Raw genomic sequence first — 12,690 nt, 5'->3', positions numbered from 1 at the left:
TTTTTTGGTCCTTTCGCTTCACAGGCCGAGGTTTCTCCCTCTCCACCTGCACCAGTGACTATCGTTTACCCTCCGGAGGCGCCTCTATCACCTCCAGTCTCGTCTCTTCCTTTACAGGTTTATCAGCGTCGTCCTCGTTCTGCTTTGCCGCCGACCAACACTGACACTGCTGTGGGCACATCTTTGGAGCCAAGTCCTTCGTCGTTTCCTTCGGTCCCATCTCCTAACTCTGATATTCCTATTGCACTTCGAAAGGGTATGCGTTCTACTCGTAATCCTTCTCCTCACTATGTTTCTTTAAGCTATCATCGTCTTTCCCCATCCTATTATTATTGCATGTCTTCCCTATCGTCTGTTTCTCTTCCAAAGACTGTAGGTGATGCCTTTGCTCATTCAAGATGGAAACATGCTATGCTTGATGAAATGAGTGCCTTACAGAGTAGTGGGACTTGGGATCTCGTTCCTCTACCTCCTGAGAAGTCAGTGGTTGGTTGTCGATGGGTGTTTACGGTAAAAATTGGTGTAGACGGCACGGTTGATCGGCTTAAGGCTCATCTTGTCGCTAAAGGCTATACTCAGGTATTTGGATTGGATTATGGAGACACCTTTTCTCCTGTTGCCAAGATGTCTTCTATGCGTCTTTTTCTGTCTATTGCTGCAATTCGCCATTGGCCTCTTCATCAATTGGACATCAAGAATGCATTCTTATATGGTGACCTGTTCGAGGAAGTCTACATGGAGCAACCTCCATGTTTTGTTACTCAGGGGGAGTCTTCTGGTCTGGTATGTCGCTTGCGGAAATCTTTATATGGTCTCAAGCAGACACCCAGAGCATGGTTTAGTAGATTTAGTACCGTAATTCAGCAGTTTGGCATGACTCGAAGCGAGGCTGATCATTCTATTTTTTATCGCCACTCGTCTAATGGTTGCATCTATGTAGTGGTTTATGTTGATGATATTGTCATCACAGGTAATGATCATCTTGGGATTTCACAAGTAAAACAACATCTTTTCAAACATTTCCAGACAAAGGATCTTGGCAAACTCAAATATTTTCTAGGGATAGAAGTGGCATAGTCTAAAGATGGGATCATTATATCCCAAAGGAAGTATGCAATGGATATTTTGGAAGAAACAGGAATGTTAAACTCAAAGATAGTCGACAATCCCATGGATCCTAATGTCAAGCTCCTACCAAATCAGGGGGAGCCTTTTCCAGATCCTGAACGGTATAGGCGATTGGTAGGGAAACTAAGCTACCTTACTATCACTCGTCCGGATATCTCATTTGCAGTGAGTGTAGTAAGTCAGTTTCTTAGCTCTCCATGCAAAGAACATTGGGATGCAGTGACTTGCATTGTTCGATATATCAGGGGTGCACCAGGAAAGGGTCTTCTATATGAAGACAACGGACATACTCAAGTCGTGGGATATTCTGATGCAGATTGGGCAGGATCTCCCTCTGATAGAAGATCCACTTCTGGATTTTGTATATTTATCGGAGGTAACCTTGTTTCTTGGAAAAGCAAAAAACAGAATGTTGTGGCAAGATCCAGTGCAGAGGCAGAATATCGAGCTATGACTATTGCTAGTCAAGAACTTATATGGTTAAAACAGTTGCTTCAGGAACTAAGGTTTGGAGAGGTTACACAAATGTCACTCATATGTGACAACCAGGCCGCTATGCATATTGCCTCAAATCCAATCTTCCATGAGAGAACAAAGCATATTGAAGTTGATTGTCACTTTGTCAGAGAGAAAGTCATATCTGGAAAAATATCTACTAGTTTTGTCAATTCAAATGATCAGCTAGCAGATATATTCACTAAATCACTTAGAGGTCCTCGGATTGACTACATATGTAACAAGCTTGGTGTATATGATCTATATTCTCAAGCTTGAGGGGGAGTGTTAGAATAAGTATAGGGGTAGTTTGGTCTTTTGGTTTATTCTTCTTTTCTATATAAAGGCCTAACTCGTGGTTCCTAAATACACACGAGATTTTAGGTTTTACTTTGTACAATTACATTACAAATTTGATTACATTACAAGCTAGATTACATTACACCCAACCAAACGTACCCTTAGACACAAGGATCAAACCACAACAGGACATAACTTAACTTGGTTGATCACATCAAAATTCTCATGAAGTACTTACAATCTCTCCCTTTTTGATGTGAGCAAACCCAAGTTAAGTTAGGGTAAACAAAAATAAATAATAGAAAACTAGAAAGTACATATTTTGCATTTATGAGAAAAAATATGCAAATTTAAAATGTATCCTCCCCCTATACTTAACCTCTAGGTCTTCCCTTTTGATCACATTAAAATAGGGGTATGTCATGAAAATAACTTAGAAAAAACTAAGGGATAAAAATAAGGTGACTATTATCCAGAAAAACCATGAACTTTTAAATTTTAAAAATATAGATTTTTATAATTTATAAACCATTTATAAAAATAATTTTAAAATTATTTTTAATTATTGAGAATTTTTCTAACTATTAAGCTTAAATATCCAAAGCTAAAATAAAATTTCCAAGAAAAATTAAATTAAATTTAAGCAGGAATAAATTATTTTCTATATAAAGATTCATTTTTACTAAAAAATTTTTAGATAGAGAAAATGATAAAGTTTCATAGAAAAATAAATTTTATAAAAAATAGCCCTGTAAGATATTTTTAAATTGAAAGATATGAATTTTATTAAAAAAAATCATAAAAAATAATACAATGGTAAAAAAAATTGAAATTTTTTCCATGAATGAATAATGAAATCTTCTTTCTCAAAAAAATTAGATTAAATTAATTTTTAACATAAATTATGTAAAAAAAATTATTTAGTCAATTCTAAGCAAGAAAAAAAATTCAATCAATTTAAATGCAAGACATGTATGAAAATTTAATCCAAGCATGATTTTGGAGCCCAAAAAAAATTCCTTTCTACTGGATTAAGTAAAATTTTTTAGGGATATATTTTAGTAATAACTTTCTGACTTGGCCCTTATGATATGATATTGAAAATATCAATTTAGTCTTGAATTATTTCTAAAATTTGAAGGAATAATATTTGAACATGCAGAATTTTTAAAATTTTGTATTTGTTCCTTTAAGTTTTCATTTTCTAATTTTAGTTTGTCGAAATCTTCCAATCAATAAGATATTGTTAGAGTTTCTTTTAAATCATTATTTTCTTTTAATAATTTTTTATTCTAAATTTCTAATTTACAAGAGGTTTTAGATAGGACTTTTATAAATTTAAATAATTTATCAGGTGGTAAAGATCGTACCTGACTTATCTTATCGATTTCATCATCTGAGACTCCCCTTATAGAGTTGCTTTCTTCTGACGTTGCTCCCCCTTCATCGATGCTCATTGCGGAAGGGCTTGCTTCACCTTATTCTTCTTGGTGACTTGCCATCAGTGCAAGTACAGCATAGGCTTTGATTTTTTACTCTGATGAAGTTTCGTCCCACCTCGCCTTTAGGTTATTGTGCCTTTTCTAGGTTGGTCTCTTGTCTTTGCTTGTGTCCTTGTCCTTGTTCTTTAGTTTTGGGCAGTTGTCTTTCATGTACTCTTCTTCATTGCAGTGGTAGCATCTTACTCTTCTTGTCCTTCTTTTACCCTACACTTGATTAAACTTATTAGTTTTAAATAACTTTTTAAACTTCCTTACCATGAATGTCATTTCGTCATTGTCAAGGGATGTTTCGGACTCTTGTTCGTCAATTTTTACCTTAAAGGCAATGTTGTGCTTGAGCTTCTTCTTTAGATCTGCACATCTAGTTTCATGCACTTCAAGTGTAGAAAATAATTCTTCTAATGTACTTACTTCTAGATCCTTAGAGATGTAATAAACATCTACTAAGGTTGACCATTCAGGATTCCTAGGAAATACATTAAGCACGTACCTTAGCGAATCTCGGTTAGTTTCCTTTTCTCCGAGATTCGTGAGTCCGGTGATGAGCTCCTTGATCCTTGAGTGAAGGTTTGCGATGATTTTGCCTTCTTCTAGCCGAAGGTTGCTGATTTGGTTCCGAAGTAGGTCCTGTCTCATGAGTTTGGCTTCGGGCATACCTTCATATAGCTCTAAGAACTTCTCCCAAAGCTCCTTTGCTGATTTGTAGGTGTTGATTTTGTTGACTTCTTGCGGAGGTAGCACACTCAGTAGATAGAATTATGCTCATCCATTTGCTACAAAATTTGCTTGCTCCTTCTTGGTCCATTAATATTCTTCTTTGTCTTTTGGAGCTACAAAACCATATGTTAATATTAGTAATAAATCAAAATTTGTTTTGAAAAATACCTCCATCTTTCTTTTCCAAATCGTGAACTCTCCTTCGAACTTCGGTGGATAGATACTTGGTCTGACCATTTCTTGTGCTTTGGTCGGCGATTAGTTCTTCTAAAGCTTCCTCGCTCTAATACCAATTGTTGGTCCCTTGGCAGCCAGCAAGAGGGGGTGAATTATCTTTAAAAAAAACTTTCTTATTCTTTATAGCTTGATTAAAACTAATACTTGTATAAAAAGAATTAAGAAACTGATTAAGAAGAAAGTAGAGGTACAAAAGAATTTACTTGGTTTGCAATCAGAAGATTACTAATCCAAGATGTTGAAAAAGCTCACTAAAGTCTCCTTCAGGCGGAAAAGCCTCTTACAGCGTTGATAGCTCATATAGTAGTAGAACAGACAAAGAAATTGATTACAAGTGATGATATTGAACTACTGGGATCATATTGTATTTATAACCCTGATCAGGGCGCCTAGAAGGGTTCTAGGTACCTGGATGTGGATAAAATTGTATCCAGGTTGCAACGGATCATGACACGTTGAGTTTTGATAAACTTTCTGGTTTGCATGCCCGGAAGGGTTCCGGGCGACCGGACAGTGTCAATCCGGCCCCCGTTGGGCGAGGCGCCCCGATCGAAGTCAACTTCCCTATTGTCTTTTTAGTCTGGGTTCTCGCTCCGACTTCGTTCGCTTGGGTGATTTCGGCCATCCGGAATAGGGCTCACCCGAACTCATTTTCTGACCTTCTCGAGCAACCTTCCACTTCGACTTCTCGTCCCTTAGAACCGTCGCACGCTTCCTTCTCATCCGTCAGCGTACTCTTTCATAGTGCCTAATCCCTTGGATGCACCGAGCCCGTCGACTCTCTTTCTCGTGCTGTCCTTCTCGCTAGCTGCATCTTTTGCATGACTTCATATGCTCCTAAGCTCTTGTATACTTAGACACAAGGATCAAACCACAACAGGACCTAACTTTACTTGGTTGATCATATCAAAACTCCCACGAGGTACTTATAGATCATGCATTAGTCTATAGGTTACCTTGTTCATTGTTTAGTTATTATTTCACACTTTCATTTTTTATGTATTTTGATAGTTCTTATACTTGCTTCCATAGCTATATGATTTATGATATTTCATAATGACCTTTCATAACATGTAATCAAGCATATAACTCTCTTCTTTTATGGGAAGCTCTTATCATGTTTAACTATGTTGATATTGCTACTGTCCTTGAATCTTTGCAATCAATAAACATATTTAGGATTTTACTCATTGTGTTTACAATTTTAAAATTTTTTGTTCAATGATATGATTGAATCTAATTAATTTGTCTCCTCTATAATGTAATTAACTACATTGTAGCTATGTAGGCCATGTTCATCTTCAAGTTACTGAATCACTTCTTCAAAAAGTTTTTCAAAGTATTGGTTTGATCGAAGTGGATAAGCTTATTAGAAAAGAGAAGGTTAGTTAAATTCTCAATTTCAAAAGAGGGTAATCATCTAACTACTTTGATGGATTTTTTAGATCTTGCTAAGACATTGATTTTATTAGTTTTTATGCCAACTTTTTTGTTTGTTTTAATTTTAGCCAAACTTAAGCTTGTTATTAAAGATGCCTATTTGGATATGCCACTTATAAATTAATACATGTTTTATTCATGGAAATTGTTGTGTCAATTAGAAAACTAAATGATATTGCATGACAGGACAAAGACTTCTTTATTACAAATAATTCTTTCTTGTGGAAAATTATACCTCAAGTTTGTCAGAATTGTCGATCACTCTCTTTTATATAGCAATATAGCTAAACTAACTTGTGTTGGTGTAATCAGCGTCTAGTGTTTCGATGTTTGACAATGTACTTAAATTTAATCAGTTTGACTAAGGGTTGATCCAAACAGGAATTGATATTTTGAATAGAGAAGTCTAGTCAAGACTAGATGACTAGCAAGGGAAAGTCCTAACCGGAGGTTAAGCAGATGAGAAGTCTAATAAGTGACTACTCTTAACTGGAAGTTAGGCATGTGAGAAGTTATGGTGAGTGAAGTCAGACAATGAAAGTGTAAAATATCGAAAAAAAGGCGAATATTAATAAGGGAATTTTCCGGAATTTTTGGAAATTTTTCGGGAATTTTTCGGAACTTGTACGAACGAGTTAACGGGGATAAAAACGGGGCCCGGAAAAGCCTGTTTAGGCTACCCCATTTAAGTGAGGAAAAATTTTATTTTATTTTATTTTATTTTATTTTTCTTATTTCTATTTCTTTCCTTCCTCGTGCTGTGCTCTCACCCGACGCCCGAGCCTTCTTCCCCGCGCGAACCCGAGCCCTAACCGCACGGCGGTTTCCTCCACCTTCTCCTTCATTTTCTTCCTCCCGAGCCGCACACCCGAAGCCTTCTTCATCTCCTCATCTCCCTCGCGCGACGCCAACCCCAATCTGCCGGCTACAGCCGAGCCCTAGCGCCTACCACTGGGAGCCTCCACCTTTCTTCTCTTCTTCCCGACGCCGACGCCACAAGGGAGTCGATCGGCCGACACCGTCCAGCAACGCCAGCGTCGATTGGGTCGTGCCCTAGTACCGCCGGCCTCCCCTGTGATCTTGCGACGCCGTTGTCATCCACAGCCGACTGGCACAGTGTGTCCACCGCGCCGAGCCTAGTTCTTCCTCTGTGTGCCACTGCCGAGAGCGAGCAGTATCGAGTCGTGCCCTAGACTTGGTTCACCGCCGCTCTAGCGAGTTGGTCTTCAACCAAAGGCAAAACTCCAAGCTCTAGTGGCTTCACCGTGACCTATACCTCACCATCAGATCTTCCTGCTTCACCACTAGCCACCGGCAGAGAGAAAACAAGAAGGTATCGAGTAAGTAAGGTTTATTGGATTTGGATTTCAGATTTGGTACAGGATGTTGTGCTCACCGGGTGGATGCCTATGGTTGTAGAATCAGTGTAGCTCCGGCCAAGAATCTGCGACAGTAGGTATTTTCGGCTAGCAATTTCCAGCAGCAATCTCCCTACTGTAAGGATTGAGGTAAGGTGTAGCGCAGTTGTATCTTTTGTTTTATCATGCACCGAATTGAAGGAAAGGTTAGGAAATAAAATTGGATTCGAATTTATTATGTTAGGCTGGATATATATATATATATATATATATACCTTGATCAATTGAATGGTGGAAGGGGTTAGAGTTAAGGAAGTTAACCCTAATTGATTAATGAATTTGAATTTAGTTTAGTTAATTGATGCATGATAGAATTAACTAAATTAAATATTGTGACACAGGACTTTGACGCGAGACGAGTATCTCGATGTCGGATTTGGACATTCCTATTGGAGGCGGGTACTTTTGACTTTGATATGCATAGTAGTGAATTTAACAAATTGCATTAATTATGTTCCTCATTCTGTTTCGGTTAATCACTACCCAAAACTTGTTACATGCTTGATTGATTGTTTGGTTTGCATCTCATGTATACTTTACCTGTTTATACATGCTTGTAGGGGTAGTGATATACCATGCTTCACCATGTTTAGGACCTAGGTTTTATACCTTCTGTGTACATTTGATTTGATTTGATTCGTTGACCTATGATGCACTTTTATATATATATAGATTAGGTCAGGATATTTTGTGGTTAGTGTCATGCACCATTTACATGATTGTATGTTGTGCGATAGTCCGCTCCATTATTGTTGAGCACATCGCCAGTTACATGGATCTACACACACCACCACTCATGGGTTAGTGGTCAATTCAGGCAGAGTGTGTTGCAGCAGGGACTCTGTTAGGCACCGTTGGTCTGCTCATGGGTAGTGTGACACAACGTGTTATCCGGCAAGGATTCCTCCCCGTCATTGTGTACCGGGAGATGAGAGTATTGCGCTCCCCCATTTATGATTTGGGGTAGGAGGATAGGTGTACTCCGACAACATCCCGTCCACTCGGTCACTCATCAGGAGTAGTGACGACAGAGTACACGGTTGTCACAACCCTACCCACTCGGCCTCACTTTTGTGTGAGATGGTTGATTGGCGTCAAGGGTGACCAGGACGCATCATTGGCATCATATGCATGATGCATTTATTGCTTGTGTTTGTGTTTGTTGCATTTATATGCTGCATATTGTTTGGATACCTATGTTTAACATGCATACAGGATTTCCATATCACTCGGACTGTTTGTCCTTATACCCAGGTCCTGGTTAGTACGGTTTCTCTCCTGTTTACTTTAGATGCATTTTTATCTTTCTTATATCAGGAGACTGTACGCATGATTAGTGCTAGGTGTTATTTCCCTACTTTGTATATCAGTTGTACCTGCTGAGTGTTGGATTCACCCCACCTCCATTGTTGTTATTTTTTTCAGGTTGATGCTGTCAAGAGAGAGTTCTAGTTGCTAGTCCCTGCAGACCTCGAGGATGTTATTAGTCTTTTGGTTTTTCTTACATAGACTATGCTGAATTTGTTTTGTTTGATGGTATGGATATGGTATGGATTTTGTAATGTCGATGGATTTGGTTTGGTTTTGCTTTTACTACATGCCTGCCTAGATGGCAGAAGAGGTAAATTGATCTTATCATCGGATTTGTGCTTTGTGGGTGTAGTGGAGTAGGGTTGATTTCGAGTCAGAGTATTATTCTTCCGTTTACTTGTTATATAAACTGCGTGGAATGTCTGTGTATTGTATTTTATTTCTGCTATTATTCAAGCCCCATGTGGCTGAGGTATGTGGATATGTAGAAAGTTTCAGATTGTCCGCCGTACAGGGGAGATGCTGCCGAAATTTCTTCGGACAGGGACTCCTCCGGAGCGTGACAATTTAGTGGTATCAGAGCGAAGTTTTACGATCGTTGTTTTCGTATTTTGGATATTTATGTTTCGGATTTCCATTTCGGATTTATATGGATTTCCAGTGATTTTCTCGTTCAGAATTTTGAGGTCAAATTTGGGACTGGACAGCGACGAAACATCTCCAGACGGCAAATTGGTATGATGTTATTTTATGATTGTTATACTGGTAGTAATATCTGTAATATAACTTAACAGATATGAGGATATCTACGCGTATTGCGGCGAGACGTGGTGCTGGACGACCACGTACGAGGACCACGGGATCTCTGGATATGCCAGAGATGCCTACTGTTGATGAGCCTGTCAGTCAGGGACAGACTCAGCATATTGCGAGCGCGTCGGGCTCTCAGACCCCGATGGCTCCTATAGAGGTACCTACCTCGGATATGCCGAGTGTACCTATCCCTACTATAGTTCTGGTACCATCAGGGGTACCATTGGCGTTCCCGATATCTGCTCCAGCACCGCCTACGGCGTACTCGGCACCACCGCCACCTGGACCTACAGTGTACCCGACATCAATGGCATCTGTGCCCCCAGTGCCAACAGTAGCAGCAGTTGCTCCACATCCGGTACCACTACCTACTGTACCTCCAGCTGCAGTCACTTATGTTCATCCTACAAAACCACCGACGGCTTATGCTCCAGTTTATACAGCAGCACCGGGAGTTCCTCCTCCGGTTTATTCCGCGGTACCACCTATAGCACCAGTTCCAGTGGTTCCGCCAGTTCTTGCAGCCGTCCCGACACACCTCACTGACATTGTCGTGGCACGAGCTAGGATTCCAGTATTAGCAGAGTCGATGAAGACTCGATTCACACTCTTTCGAGGAGACCTTAATCCGAGTATGGCCCTGTCATGGATAGAGACTATGGAGCAGACTTTATTCTATATGGCTTGCTCCGAGTGGGAGAAAGCAGAGCTGGCTGCTTTCCATTTACGGGATGAGGCTAACGCCTGGTGGATTACACAACGTTCTATCATCAACGAGCGGAACGTTACTTGGGCCAGGTTCAGAGAGGCTTTTGAAAGCCGTTTTTTCCCACTATCATATCAGATGGCTCGCCGACAGAATTTCATGAGTCTGCGTCAGAACAATCGCACGGTGACAGAGTATAATACTGAATTCAACCGGTTGGCTAAGTTTTGTCCAGAGTTAGTTGCGGAGGACAGATCTCGCATGATGCAGTTTATATAGGGACTAGATGGCTATCTGCAAGTAAGACTTGCCGGTTTAGGGATCGTATCTTACTCAGATGCACTGGATCGCTTTGATGATAGAGTTAGCTCAGCAGAGAGCATTTCCGGGCAAGAAGAGGAAGCATACGGGTCAGGCATCCGGGCAGATCCAGCAGATACTGGCGACAGGACAGCAGCAGAGTAGTCGCAGTCGGTCAGGTCAGGGTACTTCTGGGGTATCTCGTAGGCCTCAGAAGTCAGGGCGGTCTTCTTCAGGACGTTCCCGGTTTCTCAGCAGAATCGGCAACCACCTTCCAGCGATACTCACTGTTTCCGATGTGGGTCCAGAGATCATCTCACCCCAGCTTGCTCTCTGGGACAGCCGGTTTGCTTTTATTGCAAACTGCCTGGGCACCAGTCGGATTGTCGGTGAAGGCTCGGCCCGGAGGGTCGGATCGGAGGGGGTCTAGTCGATCGGGCATATCAAGGAGGCGGCCCGGTCTGCTTAACATCGGCGAGGGCGATTTCACTGCAGCGGCGTTGACATGCTTGGGCAGAGTACTCGGTGCTTCCATGCACCCGAGTTCTGTTCGGGACCTTATTATCCGACGCAGGGGTATCGGATGAAGCCTTAGCCTCTAGGCCGATGCAAACTCGGTCCATCCGACAAGATCGCCACCGCCCTCGGCCTCCTCGCACATTATCCGAGATCGCCTCGATGGCGAGCGCTTAACCGCGGCGGCATACCACCTCCTCCTCCGCCAGAGACTGGAAGTGTTCATGCGATTAACAGAGAGGATGCGCAGCGAGCCGACGGATCCGTTTTCCGCGGTATGATTTCCATTTATGCATTTTTCGCTGATATATTGATTGATACTGGTAGCTCGCATTTTTTTATATCCCGTACCTTTATGCCGGAGATTGGTAGATTACCTACTGTTAGACTGTAACGATTGATTGTCTCCCTACCGTCCGGTGATACTTTAGACGTCACTCAGGAGATCAGAGGTTGCCCGTTAGACTTTGGCAACATGATACTTACGGTAGATCTTCTAGTATTGGAGATGGTCGAGTTTGATATCATTCTTGGCATGGATTGGCTGTCAGTATATCATGCTACCGTTGATTGCCAGACGAGGGTGGTCACCTTCCGGCCTTCGAACCAACCCTCGTGGAGTTTCACTGGCATCAGAGATGACGTCATCTAGATTATTTCGGCGATTCAGGCGCAGAAGCTGCTGTCTCACGGCTGTCACGGTTTCCTATTATCTCTGATTAGTACCGAAGACAGCAATAGTTCGCAGCTCTCCGAAGTTCCTGTGGTCTGTGAGTACTCGGATGTGTTTCCATAGGAGCTACCTGGTTTGCCTCCCAGAAGGCCAGTGGAGTTCGCTATTGAGCTGATTCCGGGAACCACGCCGACATCGAAAGCTCCGTATCGTATGGCACCAAAAGAGTTGAACGAGCTGAAGGTTCAACTCCAGGAGCTTTTAGACAGGGGATTCATTCGCCCAAGTGTTTCTCCATGGGGTTCTCCTGTATTATTTGTCAAGAAAAAGGACGGCACTATGAGGCTCTGTATTGACTATAGACAGCTGAATGCAGTTACCGTCAGAAATAAATATCCTTTACCACGGATCGAGGATTTGTTTGATCAGCTCAGAGGTACATCAGTGTATTCTAAGATTGATTTGCAATCCGGATATCATCAGTTGAGGGTCAGAGACTCAGATATCCAGAAGACAGCTTTCCGTACGAGATACGGTCATTATGAGTTTTTGGTAATGCCATTTGGGCTTACCAATACTCCAGCGGTGTTTATGGACTTGATGAACCGCATCTTTCTGGAGTATCTGGATCAGTTTGTTATCGTTTTCATTGATGGCATATTGGTCTACTCGCATTCCGAGGAGGAGCATGCACAGCATCTTCGTATAGTCTTGGAGACTCTTAGACGGCATCAGCTGTACGCGAAGTTCAGCAAGTGTGCATTCTAGTTATCCTCAGTCGGTTTTCTGGGACACGTGGTTTCTAGCAGAGGTATTTCAGTTGATCCTCAGAAGATCGAGGCTGTCACCAGTTGGGAGCAGCCGAAATCAGTACAGGAAATCCGCAGTTTTCTAGGACTAGCAGGATATTACAGATGATTCGTCGAGGGTTTCTCGCGTATTGCTATGCCGTTGACATGTCTTACCAGGAAAGGCATGAAGTTCACGTGGTCCGAGGATTGCGAGACCAGCTTTCAGGAGCTGAAGCGGAGATTAGTGTCGGCTCCAGTTTTGGTTTTACCTTCTGGAGAGGACGGATTTGTACTCTACACCGACGCGTCTCTTCAGGGTTTGGGCGTTGTTCTAATGTAGCAC

Source organism: Zingiber officinale, chromosome 8A, assembly GCF_018446385.1.
Source record: "Zingiber officinale cultivar Zhangliang chromosome 8A, Zo_v1.1, whole genome shotgun sequence".
NCBI lineage: Eukaryota > Viridiplantae > Streptophyta > Magnoliopsida > Zingiberales > Zingiberaceae > Zingiber > Zingiber officinale.
This window is presented reverse-complemented; position numbering follows the sequence as displayed.